The sequence below is a fragment of the Carassius auratus genome, chromosome 48 (assembly GCF_003368295.1).
Source record: "Carassius auratus strain Wakin chromosome 48, ASM336829v1, whole genome shotgun sequence".
In the NCBI taxonomy this organism is placed as follows: domain Eukaryota; kingdom Metazoa; phylum Chordata; class Actinopteri; order Cypriniformes; family Cyprinidae; genus Carassius; species Carassius auratus.
The window spans coordinates 10033840-10053241 of NC_039290.1; the positions used below are offsets into that span (position 1 = coordinate 10033840).

The 19402-nt window shown below is 37.0% G+C and overlaps 2 long non-coding RNA genes across 2 annotated transcripts; one reads left to right on the forward strand and one right to left on the reverse strand.

The window, feature by feature from the left end:
- The first annotated feature begins 6453 nt into the window (after nt 1-6453).
- LOC113065819 (uncharacterized) lies at nt 6454-9333 on the forward strand. Its single transcript, XR_003279085.1, has 3 exons — nt 6454-6593; nt 8403-8732; nt 9206-9333. It is a non-coding gene; the product is annotated as an uncharacterized LOC113065819 (long non-coding RNA).
- A 2350-nt stretch (nt 9334-11683) lies between these two features.
- On the reverse strand, nt 11684-16429 carry LOC113065382 (uncharacterized). The gene is made up of 2 exons (XR_003279002.1): nt 16224-16429; nt 11684-11737 (listed from the first exon to the last, which is right to left on the reverse strand). It is a non-coding gene; the product is annotated as an uncharacterized LOC113065382 (long non-coding RNA).
- Nucleotides 16430-19402: the final 2973 nt, after the last annotated feature.

Sequence of the window (19402 nt, forward strand, 5' to 3'; positions counted from 1 at the left end):
CAACTGTTCGTGAGTACCCAGATGACTTTCTTAGATATTTTATAAATGAAATCAGTGATATCAGGTTAGGGATAGTCCCACCTGCATTTGATCCTTCAATTTTTACTTTTTGTTCTGCTGAGTTGAACCAGTTTGAACCTATCTGTTTTATATATCTTCAATAAATAGTGTGTCAGTTAAAGTTCTGAAGGTTTTAAATGATATTTTATTATCTGGTGACTCTGGGGATCATGCTGTGCTAGTGCTCCTAGTTAATATTGGTGAACACTCTTTTGAGGAATCTACCTTGTCGTGTGGAGTTCCCCAGGGCTCTATTTTAGCTCCTGTTCATTTTTCACTGTATATGCTCCCTTTGGATTCTATTTTTAGAAAGCATGGTCTGTCATTTAATTGCTATGCAGATGATACTCAATCCCTTAAATCAGAGATCAAATGGTTTGGAAGCACTTATGTCTTGCCTGTCTGATGTGAAAGCCTGGTTGTCTTTAATTTTTTTTACATTTTAATGAGAGTGAAACAGAAATAATTGTGTTTGGTCCATCAAATTCTTTTACCTCGCCTAAAGTAACCCTAGGCAATAAAAATGTATCTGTGAAGCCTTGGGTAAAAAAATCTGTGTGTTATGTTCGATGATGGTCTAAAGTTTGACAAACAGATAAATTCAGTGGTTAAATCATGTTTCTTTCAGCTTCGACTACTAGCAAAAGTTAAACCTATTTTATTTACTAGAAATTTCGAAAAAATTATTCATGCTTTTATTATATCTAGATTGGACTACTGCAGTTCACTGTATCTAGGGATTAGTCAGTCAGCCCTATCTCACTTGCAGATCTTCAGGCAGTTTTTCCTCCATATCCACGCTCCGTCGTGTCCACGCAGCGGTTGACTTGTCTCTCTCTCGCGCGCGCGTGCGTGCACACTCTCTCTCTCTACACACTTCTTGAGTGTCTCTCTCTCTCCGCCCTCTGCTAATAGACACCGCCGTTAACCCTTTCATCACACTGCGACATTTAAAGTGATAGTTCACCCAAAATTAAAATTCTTTCACCGCTTAATAACTTTTATGTGACCCTGGAACACAAAACCAGTCATAAGGGTAATTTTTGTTGCCTTTTAGAGATTTATACATCACCTGAAAGCTGAATAAATAAGCTTTCATTGATGTATGGTTTGTTAGTAAAGGACAACATCTGGCTGTGATACAATTATTTTAAAATCTGGAATCTGAGGGAGCAAAAAAATCTAAATATTGAGAAAATCGCGTTCAAAGTTGTCAAAATTAAGTTCTTAGCCATGCATATTACTAATCACGGTAGAAGAACAGTAGAAAATGTACAAAATATCTTCATGGGACATGATCTTTACTTAATATCCTAATGATTTTTGGTATAAAAGAAAAATCTATTATTTTGACCCATACGATGTATTTTTGGCTATTGCTACAAATATTCCACAGCGACTTCAAACTGGTTATCAGGGTCACATATATCGTTACAAACTTATATGACTTTATTTTAACAGAAATGGAGATACTTAGCAGAATGCTGATGCTGTTCATTTCCATACAATGAAAGTGGATGGAGAGTGGGGATGTTGATCTCCGAAAGGTACAAAATGTACCTTTAAAGCAGTAGTTAATATATTAAAGCACTATATTCCATGTCTTACGAAGCTGTATGATAGCTTTATATGAGAAAAATATTGAAAATCATCTTATTATTGCAGTTCTAATATCTAAAATACTAAAATATTTTCAGTAATTGAAAGAAATCTGGTATTATCAATCAATCAATCACCTTTATTTATATAGCGCTTTAAACAAAAAACATTGCGTCAAAGCACTGAACAACATTCATTTGGAAAACAGTGTCTCAATAATGCAAAATGCAGCTGCTAGGCTTTTAGCGCGCTCCAAAAAATGGGAGCATATTACACTGGTTTTACGCTCTTCACAATGGCTACCCGTGCGATATCAAGTTAATTTAAAAATTCTACTTTTAGTGTTTAAATCATTAAATGGTCTTGACCCTACTAATCTTTCTGAATTATTGACTGAACACCGACCCCTCTTGTCTCTCCGGTTGTCCAACCAGAGATTATTATGCATCCCCAAGTCGAGGTTGAAATGTAGTGGTGACTGCACTTTCTCGGTAGCTGCCCCTAGATTGTGGAATGCATTACCCCTTTGTATTAGATCTGCATCTTCACTATCTGTTTTTAAATCGATGTTGAAAACGTACCTTTTTGATTTAGCGTTTTAAAACTGAGAATTTTCTACTGTATTGTTTTATAGTATTATTATGTATTGTCTTATTGAAATGTTTTTATTGTTGTTGTTCAGCACATTGAACAATTGTTTAATAGTGCTATATCAATAAAATTGACATTGAGATAAAGATTGCATTGATTGATTAGATAAGTAACATGACATTGACCTTCAGGCCTTGTTCATCACAACTTGATATGAAACATGTCCAGGTCCTCCACATACTTAAAGATGAACGAAAAAGGCATCCATTGTTTCATTGGGTATTTTTATAAATTTTATAGATTTTAATTATTTTTTGAAGTCTCTTCTGCTCACCAAGCCAGCATTTATTTGATGCAAAATACAGTAAAATATTTTTACAATTTAAAAGAACTGCTTTCTATTTGAATGTATTTTAAAATGCAATTTATTCATGTGATCAAATCTGAATTTTCAGCGTAATTACTCCAGTCTTCAGTGTATTAACATAATAATAATAATAAAATGTTTTTTTGAGCTTCAAATCAGCATATTAGAATGATTTCTGAAGGATCATGTGACTGGAGTAAGTCACCTTTGAAATCACAGGAGTAAATTTCATTTTAATAGAAATATAGAAAATTGTTATTTTAAATAGCAAAAATATTTTACAAATATTTTTAAATTGGACTGTTTTTGCTGTACTTCGGATTAAATAAATGCAGACTTGATGAGCAGAAGAGTTTACTTTAAAAACATAAAAAATCTTACTGTTCAAAAGCTTTTGACTGGTTGTGTTTAACAAACGGTATGCTCCAAATATTATAAAGTCTGAGCAGCTGACTTTATAGATAACATTTTTAGATAAACAGATCTTGACATGCAGTACACACACACATACACACACGCACAGACTACACAGAGAGATTGCATGCTTTAATATATACTCCCTCCAGGTAGTCTTTGATAGCATTCTGTAGATTTTTCCTGTCCATCTGGAGAAAGGCAGGCCCTGTCACCTCCCCACAGAATAACCCACGATGACTCTGTACCACGCTGGACCAATGTCCCTTACAAACTTCCACTTTCTGTCCTTTTGGCGCTCTTGTTAAAAATAGAGAATACATACGTGTTGGGGGTATATGTGTCCACAAAAAATTATTTACCTCATCATTCTACATAAACATATTTATGATTTTAAACCACAAAAATCAATCAATATCTAAAGAAATGCTCTCACCATACCTCCAAGATAATTTGTGACATACTCAGAGTTATCCAGCAAGACATAGTGAAATGATGTGGTTGCCCAACCAAGTTACTGTGCATGGGTACTGTGATCAGGGTATATAATTAAAGATGTCATATGTAAGTGAGTGTTTTGTGTGTGTGTGGTGGTGGTGGTGGTGTGAGAGGGATGAAGTGTGTGTGTCTGAGTGGGCAAGATTAGTGTTATGTTATATGGGGGGGGGGTATAAAAAATATTGCACATTGATTCATAATTGATTTTATTTTGTAAGACTTGTGCTATCTCGCTATCTATATACACATGTATGTATGTATATATACAGGGGCGGACTGGCCATCTGTGTGATCTGGAGAATCACAGAACGGCCGGTGTCCTGACATTTTATCCTACCCTGTCAGATTTTCCTACGCGGGTTTACTGCGCACGCGCACATCAATATCGCGTCCTTTGTCTCATGCTAAACGACGAGATTTAATGTATCTGCATTACTGTAAGGGTAGGTTTAGGACTGGGGTAGGTGTAGACTTTAATAAAAACGCAATCTTATTGGTAGAAAATAATATTTATTGTTGGTTTCCTGTAACTGTATCCCTTTTAGCTACAACCGCGAATATAACACATAATTACTGTATTTGCAGTACTGTAAGGGTATGATTTGGGTTGTGGTAGTTGTAGACATTAATAAACCATAACTTTACAGTAGAATTTTCGTTGTGGAATTGTACTACCCACTGTTTTGGTGGGAGGTAGGAAAATCTGACAGCGTAGGACAAATCGACAGAACACCGGTACTCCAGGACGGCCCACCACCAGCCATGCACGCAGTCATCATCACCTGTTTTTTCTCCCCCCGCTAATCTGTTTTACACTCCAGTACTGTAGGTGGCAGTAATACACCTTTAAGTTGTAGGCCAGTTGCACTGGCCGTGGCCGCCAAGTAGAATAAGAAGTGGAATGCTGAGTCCCAATTCGCATACTATCCGTCCTAAATAGTATGCGAAACTAGAATTAGTACGTCCCAAATCGTAGTATGTTGAAAAGAGTATTCCAAAGATACCCGGATGGTCTACTATTTACTATTGCTAATATTGCCCACAACCCATTGCGTGCGGGAGGGAGGAGCTTTGCGATGATGTATTTAAACATGGCAGCCGGGTGCAGCAGCGGAGATGCGCCCTCAGCTTTTAAGTGTAAGAATTCAAATGTTTAACCCTAATGAAAGTTATATTTTATTGTCTCATAATATTATTGGGTTTATGTTGTGCTAAAAAAGTAACGTGTTTATCTTGTAGGGTCCGATGAAGATACTGAGCGCCTCATTAACTGGCGCATTGCCAATGATGCCCTTTTCACAGGAAAAAAGAAACTTGGTAGAAGAACACATTGTAAAATGTATTGTGAAAAAAAACAATGAGAAAAAAAGATGGGAATAGTAAATAAAATTTTATTGGACATAAAGAATGAATGAAACGTTAACAGTTGTGGTGTGCATAACTAGGCAACCAAGTTGTCGTTCATGTTGCATGACGTCATCGAAGTATGTCCCAGAGCGTGCATACTCTTTTGCTACACACTCAAAAGTATGTACTTTTTCCTCACAAAAAAAGTACATACTTTTAGGTCGTAGTATAAGTAGGCGAATTGGGACTTGGCAGAAGAGTAGGAAGAAATTACGTTAACGTTAGATAGAAGAAGCATAGAAACAAACAAACAATATGCATAACGCGGCCGAGGGTAAAAAAAAAAAACGGAAAGAAAAGGGTGGGGCTGAGAAGGCGAGAGAAAAAAAAGCGGAATTTAGATACTGAAGCCGCTAAATTTCCCAAACTAACTGAAATATATAGCAATATTTTCCAGCAGCAGCACCTCGCAGTTAAATATTAGCAGCAGTGAAGAAGTGAGCCAGACAGCTATGCAGAAACATGCCAGTGATGATGAGGAACAGAAAGATCCACAGGCGGATCCAGATCCAAGTATGGAACATGAGAGGAGAAATAGAGTTACTTGCTAGAGATGATGTTAAGAAGTGATATTCAGGTTGCTACATTTTTAATGATCACAGTAGTTAAAACAGCTAAACTTCAACATTTTAGCAGTAAAATGTCACATGCAGTAGCTAATATTAAGAAATATGTTGTGCTTTTACTTTTAAAAATGTTGGTAACATTACAGTTAATGCTTACAAACTTTGACGATTTTGAATACAGAAGTTAAATTTGTAATGGTGTATTTTCATTTAGATGTGGTATTATTATCTGTGCAGTAATTAATTAATAACTGCATAAATTAAGATTATTAAGTAACAAATTAATTTTAAGACAGCATGGAATATATTGTAAAATATAATGTTATAACAGCATATTATATAAACTATTGCTTGCCATCTTGGAATAAAACCTGTTTAAAAAAAAAATCCATTCCATCGTTGTTTATTCAGGTTGAGCTTACGCGCGCCGATTGCTTTGGGCCGGGCCTAGTCAAAGTCCAGGGCCGTTTTTTAGTCCCAGTCCGTCCCTGTATATATATATATATATATATATATATATATATATATATATATATATATATATATATATATATGTATGTATGTTTATGTGTGTGTGTGTGTGTGTACGCGTATGTATGCATGCATGCCACAATTACATACATACATACATACAGTACATACATACATGTGTGGATAGACCCCCCCCAACATAAAAACACTCGAAGTTAAAACGGGATGTGTAGAGCTAGCTGAAGAAGAGTTGGCCATCCTGTTATGCTCTGTGTTTGATCATGCAAGCATGAAGTAAAGCTTTTTGCTAAACGCTACCTCGCTGTCCGTCTTCCTTATATAAGTACTCAGGATACAACAGGATTACACACGCGGAGAGGATCGTTAGTTGCTGTTTCTAAATATTTTAGAGACACTTACTATTTTAAGGTCGAAAAACTACAGAGTTGCTTAATCGAGACGGAGGAGAAGAATCTTCACTTTTCTGCGTCTTCTTCGAATGATCGTCTGTTCCCGAGACTCGATGTTGATAAAGGAGTGGATGTTATGTGTTTTAAACTAATCTTGGAGATTTCTGTATTGAAGATGAGTCTTTTTCCTCTTCGTCTTGGGATTCTCAGGTGGGTAGAGTTGAAGTAATAGAAGGATGGGCTTGTTTTCGGACTGTTTTTCCAGAATACATTTGCGCATTTGGGCTTTTAGTTGGGACCGGTAATTTAATGTTATTTAGTGTGTGTGTGTGTGTGTGTGTGAGAGAGAGAGAGAGGAGATTACGTTATTTAAATGATACATGCCACTGTAAACTCACAAAATGACTGAAACTATTTTAAATATATCTCATTACATTTGATTATTGCATGTTTGTCATTAACAGGCTGTGTTTGATGGACCAGTATGTGTTAGCATATTGCTCGCTGTCTGCCAGAGTTATTTCTTACCTTTCTAACTTCCCTTTCTCCCTTGAGCTTTTCTGTTCTTTCACTACTTCCTTCAGTAGTTGCACTATTCGGACGGGACTAGTTTTCTAAACTACGTTTGAGTTTCGATTCTTACCACCTGACGTCTGTGATTTTCATGTACCAATTCGGACGGGACTAACATCTCCGTGTTTATTACAGAGGTGGGAGGGTCTGATTTGTGCATCTGGGCGTCACAGAGATCACGTGCTCTGTATGCGTGCATTGCATTCATTCAGAATGATTGCCTTAGTGTTATTACGCAATAAATACTAAATGGCTAGTATAACAAAACCATGTTAATGTGTGGTTCCTTTAGTTTAACTTGTTTTCCTTTTTTTTTTTTTTTTTTTTTTTAATAAATGTAATTAAAACATTATGTAACTGAGTACATAAATGAACGTGAGTAATCTTACCTGATGCTGATATTACAATAGCCGGTATTAACCGTTTACTTGATCTTGCTCTTGATTTTATTTATTTTTATTATTTTATTATTATTGTTTCTTTGCCGGTAAGCAAATATATCAATAAATCATGCGCGCGGTAAGAGCATCTACGGTAATTCACGTTTGGCCAAAAACACAAGGAAACGCGTTGTGAAATAAAATATCACCGGCAATCACAGACATTCGCATTCGGACGGGATTAGTTTTCTCAGAGGATCACTGAGTTTGCTGAAAAACAATAGGTAATTTGCTCTGGAACTATCACAGAGGTTGTGTGAGAAAAACACAGACGTGGCAGATTCGGACGGGATTAAATTCACCAAGTACGTCTGTGAAACGCAGATTTCTCTAACGACCCCCTGTAAAACTAGTCCCGTCCGAATAGGGCTTATAGAGATAATACTGTTGATTAGATGACAATGTATAGAGCAGATATAACTGTTTTTAGATTTTATGAGATTTGAGTTCTTTATTTGCTCCGAAAGATTAAAGACAATACTTTACATGTGGGAGGCACAAGAGAATTACATTAATAAATCAATACATAATACGATGTTAAAAACAGGTGTTTAAAGGTATAGTTGGTATAACATCTTATCTTTAGGTGTATGAGGTTTGTATCTTATGACTGGAGGACAGCCTGAAATACATCAGAGATTGAGACTTTAGTTTGTGTTAACTAAAATAACTTGTGCATTTTGATGAATGAGAACAAAATTGAGTGACTAATTTAAACTGAAGGTTTGAGCTACTGATATAAAGAAAAATAAAATTTGACTAAACACTATAAGTGGATTTCAGTGTGAAGTTATAACACAAGACATCATGCTGATGTATTTATAAAGATTAAAGGAGTATGCTCTTTTCTGCATTCTGCACTTCCTCACACTTCCTGTTTAGAGCAGAAGCATTAGCTGTAACAGACTCAAACAGCAAATATAGTACCTCTGTGTTACTGATGAAAACTTGAGAAACACTGTTTAAATATAAGTCATAATAAATACTTTCTGTCTGTCCCAAACAGTCACTGTGTGTGTTGCCGAGTTGAAGTTGGAGGCAGCTGCTGGAGATAATGTCACTATATCCTTCAAAACTGCTGAACTGGAGAGAGCCGATCGAGTGAGGATAACTTTTAAAGATGAACTTCACAAAGAGTTGGTTGCTCAGTACTGTCTCTGTGCTGATTGTGGAGACTGTATTCCTGTGGAAACACCAGGAGTCTTACTGAGAATTGAAGAAGGAACCGCGTCCTTGATTCTTCTGGACGTCAGCTCCAGTAACTCAGGTCTCTATGAAGCACAAGTGTTCAACGGAAACAATGTGTCTGAGATACAAGCTACACTTGTTGTCAAAGGTATGTGATCAAGATCTACAGTATCTGTTTACCTGTATCAGGATTATGAGAAGAATAATGTTAATATTCATGACTGTGCTCAAAAAGTGTTATTCCTACTTGAGCCAGAAAGATTTGTGACATTGCAAAGAATTTTATTATTTTTGATTTGGCAGATGGTAGCAGTGGATTGGTCAGTTAGGTCTGTCAGGATGGCTGTTTCTGGTTTGTTTTTCTACATGATGATGATAATAATGTAAGTGTGTGTAACGGAGGCCAGTGAGTGGTGCTGTGCAGGTAAACCTCACTCCCCGATCTCAAGAGACGCACTAGCGACAGATGCTAGTGGCTGTAGCCATTTAGCCTCCTTGTTAGTGCGTCCGCCTCCCATGATGGAGACCCGGGTTCGAGCCCCGCTCGGTGCGAGTGCGAGGAGCGTCAGAGAGGACCTGGGAGAGAGGGGTTACATGTGCACCATTTGTTGTGTGTGACAGAACCAGTATTGTCCTCCACCAAAGAGCCACCACAGACCTCCTCCCCAAAACCTCCTGACTCCTCTGGACACCTGTGGCTGTGTGCTTTACTGATCCCTTTAGTCATCATCGGTGTGGTCTGTTTCCTCTTGTTTAAGAAACACCGGGAGGCAAGTATTCTTATGTTTATTCTCTTTAGGGTTTTGGAAATGATCTGGGACTGCATTCACCAAAAATGATGAGGCTAAAAGTTGCTCCTAATGTGGAAATGTTCTTAATTTTAAAACTTATTTTACTTATAATACTTTATTTATTTATAAAAGTCTAAGACTAAGAACATTTTTCAAATTCTAAAGAATTTCTGTGGCTAGGTGAAATTAATTTGCCATTAAATAAGTCCGTGTTTGATTATGATTTTCATGTTTGGAAAAAGTTAATCCAAGTTTACTGTAAAACTCAAACCAGGAGCAAAATGATTGTCTGTTCATAAACCAGTTTAAGAATAATGTGATAATTATTAAATTATTTGCTAATGATAATTAATAAATTATTTGCTTGTTTTGTTGTTTCAAATAATGTTAAAAGAGTATGGTTTAAATGTTTAAGCACAAAATGTATATTTTTATATTTTTCTTTAGTACCTTTTTATATTTGATTTGATTTGCATCTTGTAATTGATTTGTGTGTTGACTGTCAGGAATGTGAGGTATTCTCTAAAGCCAAAATAACCTCTGATGTCTCCAGGTATGAAGCTCCTCACTGATCTGTGAATTTCCTCGGGTCTTTTTATGTTTCACTTGACTTTTTCATAAAGGATATTTGTCAGGTTGGGTGTCACTGAAGTCAGTTTTCTGTTTATTTCTTTACAACACAGCATCTACAAAAAAATAGGTGTAAAACAAATGTCAGTAACTGTGTAGCAGTGTCCTTAAAGACTTGAAGAGAAGAGACTGAAGATCATCAATCATGACTAGAGAGCCAGAGTCGACCGATCATCAGTGGTTTTTAAACTAAGATAAATGCTTTTATCTGCCAAAACCTGTTACTGTCCGTTACATACTAAACATCATCCAGACACTTCAGCATTAATCACACTCTCGGTCTAAATCTGATTCTTGTGCGTTTGTCTGATTGGAGTCCAGTCGTATTTAGTAAAACTGTGAACACCAGACACAAGCGTGGTCACACACACACACACACACACACACATCTAGAAGCAGTTCACTCTCGACACCTCAACATCACTGACACAGAAACCAACACAGATATTCCAGAAAATAAAAGACAATCATTAAGATACGACTCCAGTCAGATGCACAAATACTCCGAGCTGGACTGAGAGATAATGAGGAAAAGGGCTGGTAAAACTCTGGACCCTCACACCCAGCACTCTCTGTCTTTGACCTGTTGACCTCTGGCTGGCGCTACAGAGCACTGAGCCCCAAAACAAGAACAGACACAAGAACAGCTTTTCCCCGCTCCATATCCCACCTGAACAACACCTAACACAGCTCAAACTATCAGAAGCACTTATTTATTCTTCATCAGAAGATCCCATAACATTGTCAGGGTGCAATTTAGTTTCTGGTCAGATTGCTGAAACACTGATGCAGACCGTAGCTTTAGATTCACAAGTGCTTTCTAGTTTTGTGTGCAATTTAAATCAGATGTCATATTAAAAATTATAAAATGTATTCAGTTAAAAGCCCATGCTACGTGTACTGTGTTAAGCTACTGAGACTTGTTATAGTACTTATATATATCATTGATCTTTTTTTGTTTTTGATTGCTTCTATTGTTCTGATTTGTAATTCCCTTTGGGATAAAAGTGTCTGCTAAATGAATAAATACAAAAGTGAAAAAGTAAGATTTCTGTATTTCTTTGTGTACACATATTTTTATGAATGTTTTTAGTATCTGTTCAATGTTGAGTTGTTGTTAAAGTCTATCTCTACATTATAAAGTTATATTTTTGTGCCACATCTTTCTCAGAACTTTGACTGGTCATTTAGTGTTTTCTGATTGGTTAAATAATGTAAAAATAATAAAATAAAACTTATCTCACTCTGCCATAGTATCATTAATGTTAAATAAAAAAAATTCATTTAAAAGTATGTAAAGTTTAGATGAAAGATATATGACACTCAGCTTGTGTTAAGTGTGAAGACCAGTGCCTACAAAATTAGAAAAAAAAGTAAGTTAATTTCTTTCGTCACAGAACACCTTAGCAGTAACATCTCATTACCTTCAAATCACTGAAAGCTGAAGAACATTATTATTATCTATCGTCAGGTTACAGCAGACAAATATAAAAACACATGGTTTTATAATAGTTTAGAGACAGACAGCAGCACAACCATTACATTAATTCACAATCAATAATTATTGTGAGAGGATAAATCATATAATCATAATTGTGGGATATTCTGTGCGCAGTTGGGTGGTTGGAACTCAGCTGGCCTATTTCTCCGGTTAGAAAGAACTGCAGCTACTCCAGAGTGAACATGTCAAGTCTGAATGTTTATTTGTGTGAATATGCACAAAATGTGGTTTCTGTCAGAAACAAATAAAGATGATAAATATACATGTTATAATATGAAATGAGAAATGACAGATGCTCGATTGCCTGGTGCTCGTGTTCTCGATGTTTCTGCACAGATACCCGCGATCCTGAAGGACGACGAGAGCCCGAGAGCGGTCGTGCTTCACGCCGGGGTTAACGACACCACGCTGCGGCAGACGGAGACGCTGAAGAGGGACTTCAGGAGCCTGATCGAGACGGTTCGCAGCACGACGCCCGCGGCGACGATCGTCGTGTCAGGACCACTGCCCACGTATCGACGAGGACACGAAAGGTTCAGTAGACTTTTTGCTTTAAATGAATGGTTGTTGTCATGGTGTAAAGAACAGAAACTGCTATTTGTTAATAACTGGAATCTTTTCTGGGAGCGTCCTAGACTGTTTCGCGCTGATGGATTACACCCCAGTCGAGTCGGAGCGGAGCTTCTCTCTGACAACATCTCCAGGACACTTCGCTCCATGTGACTAGTAAGTCAATTCTCAAATAACCATTATGATGAGTTTTGTTCCACCCGCTTAAATGATAAAAGTACTTGTGCTGTAAAACCTATTAAGACTGTGTCTGTTCCCAGAATAGTGAGGTCAAAATATAAATATAATGTAGGATCTAGAAAAAATCTTATCGTAATTAAACCAGAAAAATGTAAAGTAAATGAACAAAAACAATTTTTAAAGTTTGGGCTCATAAATATTAGATCACTCACACCAAAAGCAGTTATTGTAAATGAAATGATCACAGATAATAGTTTTGATTTACTCTGCTTGACTGAAACCTGGCTAAAACCAAATGATTATTTTGGTCTAAATGAGTCTACTCCACCAAACTACTGTTATAAGCATGAGCCCCGTCAGACTGGTCAACAATATATAGTGATATTCTCAATGTTACTCAGAAAACAGGATACAGGTTTAACTCTTTTGAAATACTAATGCTAAATGTTACTCTGTCAGACATGCAAAAGAAATCTAATGTATCTCTTGCTCTGGCTACTGTGTATAGACCACCAGGGCCGTATACAGAATTCCTAAAAGAATTTGCAGATTTCCTCTCAGACCTTCTAGTTACAGTTGATAAGGCGCTAATCATGGGAGATTTTAATATTCACGTTGATAATACAAATGATACATTAGGACTTGCGTTTACTGACCTAATAAACTCCTTTGGAGTCAAGCAAAATGTCACCGGGCCCACTCATCGTTTTAATCATACACTAGATTTAATTATATCGCATGGAATCAATCTTACTGCTATAGATATTGTACCTCAAAGTGATGATATTACAGACCATTTCCTCGTATCGTGCATGCTGCGTATAACTGATATTAACTATATGTCTCAGCGATACCGTCTGGGCAGAACTATTGTTCCAGCCACCAAAGAAAGATTCGCAAATAACCTGCCTGATCTATCTCAACTGCTATGTGTACCCAAAAATACACATGAATTAGACAAAATTACTGACAACATGGGCACTATTTTCTCTAATACATTAGAAGCTGTTGCCCCAATCAAATTGAAAAAAGTTAGAGAAAAACGTACTGTACCATGGTATAACAGTAATACTCATTCTCTCAAGAAAGTAACTCGTAGTCTTGAACGCAAATGGAGAAAAACTAACTTAGAAGTTTTTAGAATTGCATGGAAAAACAGTATGTCCAGCTATAGACAGGCTCTAAAAACTGCTAGGGCAGAGCATATACACAAACTCATTGAAAATAACCAAAACAATCCAAGGTTTTTATTTAGCACAGTGGCTAAGTTAACAAATTACCAGACGCCACCTGATTCAAATATTCCACCAATGTTAAATAGTAATGACTTTATGAATTTCTTCACTGATAAAATAGATAACATTAGAAATACAATAGCGAATGTAGATTCTACAGCATCTAACACTTCAGTTTCATCCATCGCACCCAAAGATAAACTGCAGCGCTTTACAACCATAGGACAGGAAGAGCTAAATAAACTTATCACTGTATCTAAACCAACAACATGTTTATTAGATCCTGTACCCACTAAATTACTGAAAGAGCTGTTACCTGTAGCCGAAGAACCGCTTCTCAATATCATAAACTCGTCGTTATCTTTAGGACACGTCCCAAAACCATTCAAGCTGGCGGTTATCAAGCCTCTTATTAAGAAACCAAAACTAGATCCTAGTGTACTGGCAAATTATAGGCCTATTTCAAATCTTCCATTTATGTCTAAAATTTTAGAAAAAGTTGTGTCTGCTCAATTGAGCACCTTCCTGCATAAAAATGATCTGTATGAAGAATTTCAGTCAGGTTTTAGGCCCCACCATAGCACAGAAACTGCACTTGTTAAAATTACAAATGACCTGCTCCTTGCGTCAGACCAAGGCTGCATCTCATTTCTAGTCTTACTTGATCTTAGTGCTGCGTTCGACACCATAGATCATGACATACTCATAGATCAATTACAAACTATACAGGTATTCAAGGGCAGGCTCTAAGATGGTTTAGATCCTACCTGTCCGATCGCTACCATTTTGTTTACTTAAATGGGGAGTCATCTCATTTATCATCAGTAAAATATGGAGTGCCACAAGGATCCGTCCTAGGTCCCCTTCTATTTTCAATATACATGTTGCCCCTTGGTAATATTATTAGAAAATACGGAATTAGCTTCCACTGTTATGCTGATGATACTCAGCTATATATATCAACGAGACCAGATGAAACTTCCCAATTATCTAAGCTAACAGAGTGTGTTAAAAATGTAAAAGATTGGATGACAAAGAATTTTCTCCAATTAAATTCGGATAAGACGGAGATATTAATTATTGGACCAAAAAACACTACACAGAATCTTGTAGATTACAATCTGCAACTAGACGGATGTACTGTAACTTCCTCTACAGTCAGAAATCTGGGTGTTATATTAGACAGCAATTTGTCTTTTGAAAATCATATTTCCAATGTTACAAAAATTGCATTCTTCCATCTTAGAAACATTGTCAAGCTACGAAACATGTTATCTGTTTCTGATGCAGAAAAGCTAGTTCATGCATTCATGACCTTTAGACTGGACTATTGAAATGCACTTCTAGGTGGTTGTCCTGCTTCTTCAATAAACAAGCTACAGGTCGTCCAAAATGCAGCAGCGAGAGTCCTTACGAGGTCAAGAAAATATGATCATATTACCCCAATTTTACAGTCTCTGCACTGGCTACCTATTAAGTTCCGCATCAGTTACAAATTATCATTACTTACCTATAAGGCCCTAAATGGTTTAGCTCCAGCATACCTAACTAGCCTTCTACCACGTTACAACCCATCACGCACCCTAAGGTCACAAAACGCTGGACTTTTGGTAGTTCCTAGGATAGCAAAGTCCACTAAAGGAGGTAGAGCCTTCTCACATTTGGCTCCCAAACTCTGGAATAGCCTTCCTGATAATGTTCGGGGTTCAGACACACTCTCTTTGTTTAAATCTAGATTAAAAACACATCTCTTTCGCCAAGCATTCGAATAATGTATCTTTTTAATTGTGAGTGTAGTTGCATCTGATCAAAGGTGCATTTTTATTCATTAGCTTGGGTTAAACTAATTTTACTTTGTTGGATCAGCAGCTATGCTAATGATGTCTGTATTTTGTTACTATGTTTTGCCACGGTAGGATTTACACAAGCTCCAGTCTGGATCCAGAACACCTGAGAAGAGATGATGCTGACCCTCAGAGGACCTCAGATGATGCTAACCCTGAATGAACAAACAGAACTAACAATTATTCCTAAATGTGTGACTTAATCATATAATAACTTAATTAATAATATTGATAGTTCATCGTCTAGCTGACTACGTCTTGTATTATTATTATTTTTTAGTTTTTCTAAAATCCTGTCAAATGTGCACAAACTACTAGCTACTACTAAATATTGTAGAAACATAATTTTCTGTAAAGTTGCTTTGTAACGATTTGTTTTGTAAAAAGCGCTATACAAATAAACTTGAATTGAATTGAAAACTTGAATAGATGCAAAGATAAAACAATATACTGTATGATATAGGAACTCTACATAGAACTAATTGTCTGATGAAATAGTAAACAAAATAAACAAGAGCTTATTTTCACATTTGAACACTTATGCAGCTTTATTAGCAGACCGGGACTGCTGCTGCTTACAAGTGGTGTCAAATTACACTGTGTGTGCGCGCGCTGTTCTAGCGCTCCGCTGTGCTCATTGTAATAATTATTAAAATGCTGGTCAGAGACTAAATAAATATTTACATTGACACATATGACAAGCAATGCTCTTATACAAATAAATAAGCATCTTTGATTGCAAATAAACAAATAAATTCGTCATATACGTGAGGATTACATCTATGGTACTTATATCGATGCAATTATTTTCCTGAGGTAAAATAAACTGAATTACGCTATGACACACTCTGAAACACATCTACTATGATAATAAATATTATTACTTACGGAGTTATAAACGCACAGCAATACCACACAAAGGAAAAACAGACTTTAAAGGAATAAAGCCAGGGAAACTCCGTATCAAACTATTATGCTGGACAGTAGCGTCTAACTGAAAACTTTTGCGCATGCACCAGACAAGTCTGGACAAGTTCGACTCGCGCATGCGTGAAGCAGGGAATTTTGTACAATAATGCAATAACATGTTGGGTGTTAGGATTTTACTATGAAGTTGTAATGATGTAATGTTTATTGTAATATCATGTTCTTGTTATGTGGGTTATATTAATAAATCATGAGAGGAGAGCACTGTGAGGTCACCAGAACACGTGCAGACCGGATGTAATAACTTCCTCTCAACAACAACTGTATATTGTACAACTGTAAATATTATTTCAATAATAATAATAATAAAATGCTAATAATTAAGCAAGCTTTTTTATTTAACTTTTGATTAGCATTTTACATTTTAAATTTTCCACTAGCATGGCAAGTTTTCCATGAATAAAAAAAAAGTTAAAGTCTTTAAGTGATTTTACATGTTCCCATTTTATACACAAAAATACAAAAAAAAAAAAGTTAGGGTTATAGGGTTATGTGTTATAACGCACGTTTATGTATGCATGTATGTATATGTATGGACTTTGCATCCCTCCAAGCACAAGCTATCAGGCTTTTAACTTCTTGAACAACTTATAAACAACATATTATTTAACCCTAGCACTAGACAATATATCTAATACCCTGATCCATGTTTCTTCTAATCAGGGCCGTGCAGAGACCTTTGGAGGGGCAGGGGCTCATGGAACAAGGCTCAAAATATCAATACAGCAATATATTGTGATGCATTCCTTGCTGATTCGTATATTAATATGGATGATTATGTATTGATACGGCAGAAAATGTTGTGATGCAGTTTTGAAAAAGAAAACAGAAAAGAAAAGACAATTTTAAGTTTAAAAGTTAAAAACATATTTTCTTTCAACCCAGTTATAACTCTGGGATAAGAAAAGAATTATTTAAGTTGTCCCAAGCTAATGTCTTTTTCTTCTCTGTTCTACAGAATAATTAAGAACAGCGGTTATAGTAAAAACTATAGAAAACCTTATAGTAAAATCGACGTTACCCATGTTTCGTACAGTACAATATAGTTTTATTATCTTAGAAAAAAACATTAATTGGGGAATAGGATGATGGTGGCCATGGCAGGGGTAAGAGTGAGAAAAAGGTGTGTGGGTGTGTGTGTGTGTGTTCTCATTCTGTTGTAGTTGTAGGCACTTATAACAGAAGTTTCCTGTTGGACATGTCCCTAAGAATGTTAATGACATCATTGTCATTTATTGGAATGTCCTTCTCAATGGCCAACAGAAGAAGGTCAGACAATCTCTCCTCTTTGCAAAGGCTGCGAAGTTTGGTTTTCACCAGCTTCAGTTTTGAGAAGGAACGTTCCACAGTTGCTGTGGACACCGGAAGTGTGCCATATATCTTCAGCAGCTGAGTCATGTTGGGGAAAACTAGATGTGCATTGTTTTCCTTGACCACTGAAAGAATAGATGACACATTGACTGGTGGTGGGCATGAGTTTGATGTATGGAAGACCTTCAATTCTGTCTGCAATTTGTCTTCATCTTCAATGTTATAGAACTGGCACAGTTTCTTCACGGCCTGGAATGCTGCTGTTTTCCAGTTCTCTGGGACTGCCAGGCAATGGAAGGCATGCAAGATTTCCCATTTGGAATTATCTTCTCCTTTAAAGCGTCTCTGAAGCTCTTGTATCATTGTGTCCACAAAAACGTAATACACTTTAACACGGTAGTACTCCAGCAAAGTTGGGAAAGCATGATCAGATGTAGCTGATGTGGCAGCAAACTTGAACTTCTCTGGCACTTTCCTCCTCCTAGCTTGACCAGGGACCTCAGATGGAGGATCCAGGCCCACAGATGCAGCCTTCTCTGTAGCCTGTTTATAAATGTTCTCAAACTCTTCTTCTGTTCTGCTGAAGGCAAGCCTCTTTAAAACTCCATCAACAATGCTGTATGCTGCATCCAGGTCCATGTCTTTCTGCTGCAATGCATCAGATGCAACTGCAGTCACCTGGAACATTGGACAGGTCATCATTGCATCACCAGCTGAGGAGTCTTTTTGTGGTTTCACTTCCTCAAGGAACTGCAAGACAGATGGGACTTTTAAGTGCACTCTCTCTGCAGGCCCACCGAGTATCTAACAGTTTCCTCAGCTCCTGTGGACACTGATCGGGGTGCTTCCTCTTTTTTACATTTCAATAAATTGCACTTTCTACCAATACCAAATTAAGGCAGTGTGCCTGACAGTGCACATACAAAGCCTTTGGATTTTGCTTTAGGATTCTGGACTGCAGTTCCTTACAGTGCCCACTTATGTTCGCAGCCCCATCACAATCTTGACCCCGGATGTCTTCTATTGTCAGGTCATTTTCTTCCAGGAGAGCCATCACAAGGTTTTCAAGGGCATCTCCGCTTGTTGAATGCACATTGCAGACCTGAATGAATCGCTCCTTTATTTTCATGTTGTGTACATACTGTATCTCACAACAAACGAAACCTGTTCAGTGTGTGAAACATCTGTCGTTTCATCCAGAAGTATCGAAAATATTTTGCTCTCTTGAATTTCTTCTCTGATGACACGTTTTACTGATATGGCCAAAGCTTTGATCAAGTCATTCTGGTTTCTGTTCGAGAGGAGCGTGTCAAGAAGTCTTTTTTGGGGTTCGCTGATTTTCTTTTACGGCATCAAGGTGTAATTTAATTACACTGTCATACGTGCTGAACAATTTTGGCTTGATGAAGTCTCATCATCTCCCCTGAAAGACATGCCCTGTCTTGCCAGGAAAAGAGTAATGGTAATCAGATGAGACAACACTTCTCTGTTCCTCTTCCTCTCTTTGTCTTTTGCAGCTTGCGACTCAAGGTCACCCACTTCAAATGCTGCCTCCACTAATTTTTTCTCGAACAAGTTCCACCTCACCATACCACACATGTGAGCCTCTGAGGCACAGTGCTCTTTAATTTTTTCTAAAACCCTCCTCGAGCGATTTAATCCTACATGTTTCTATTTAGTGTGACACTTGTATTTTTCATCAATTAAAAAAAGACGGCAGCTGAAGCAAAACATGGCATCAGTGCTAGGAGAATATTCTAGCCATGGGT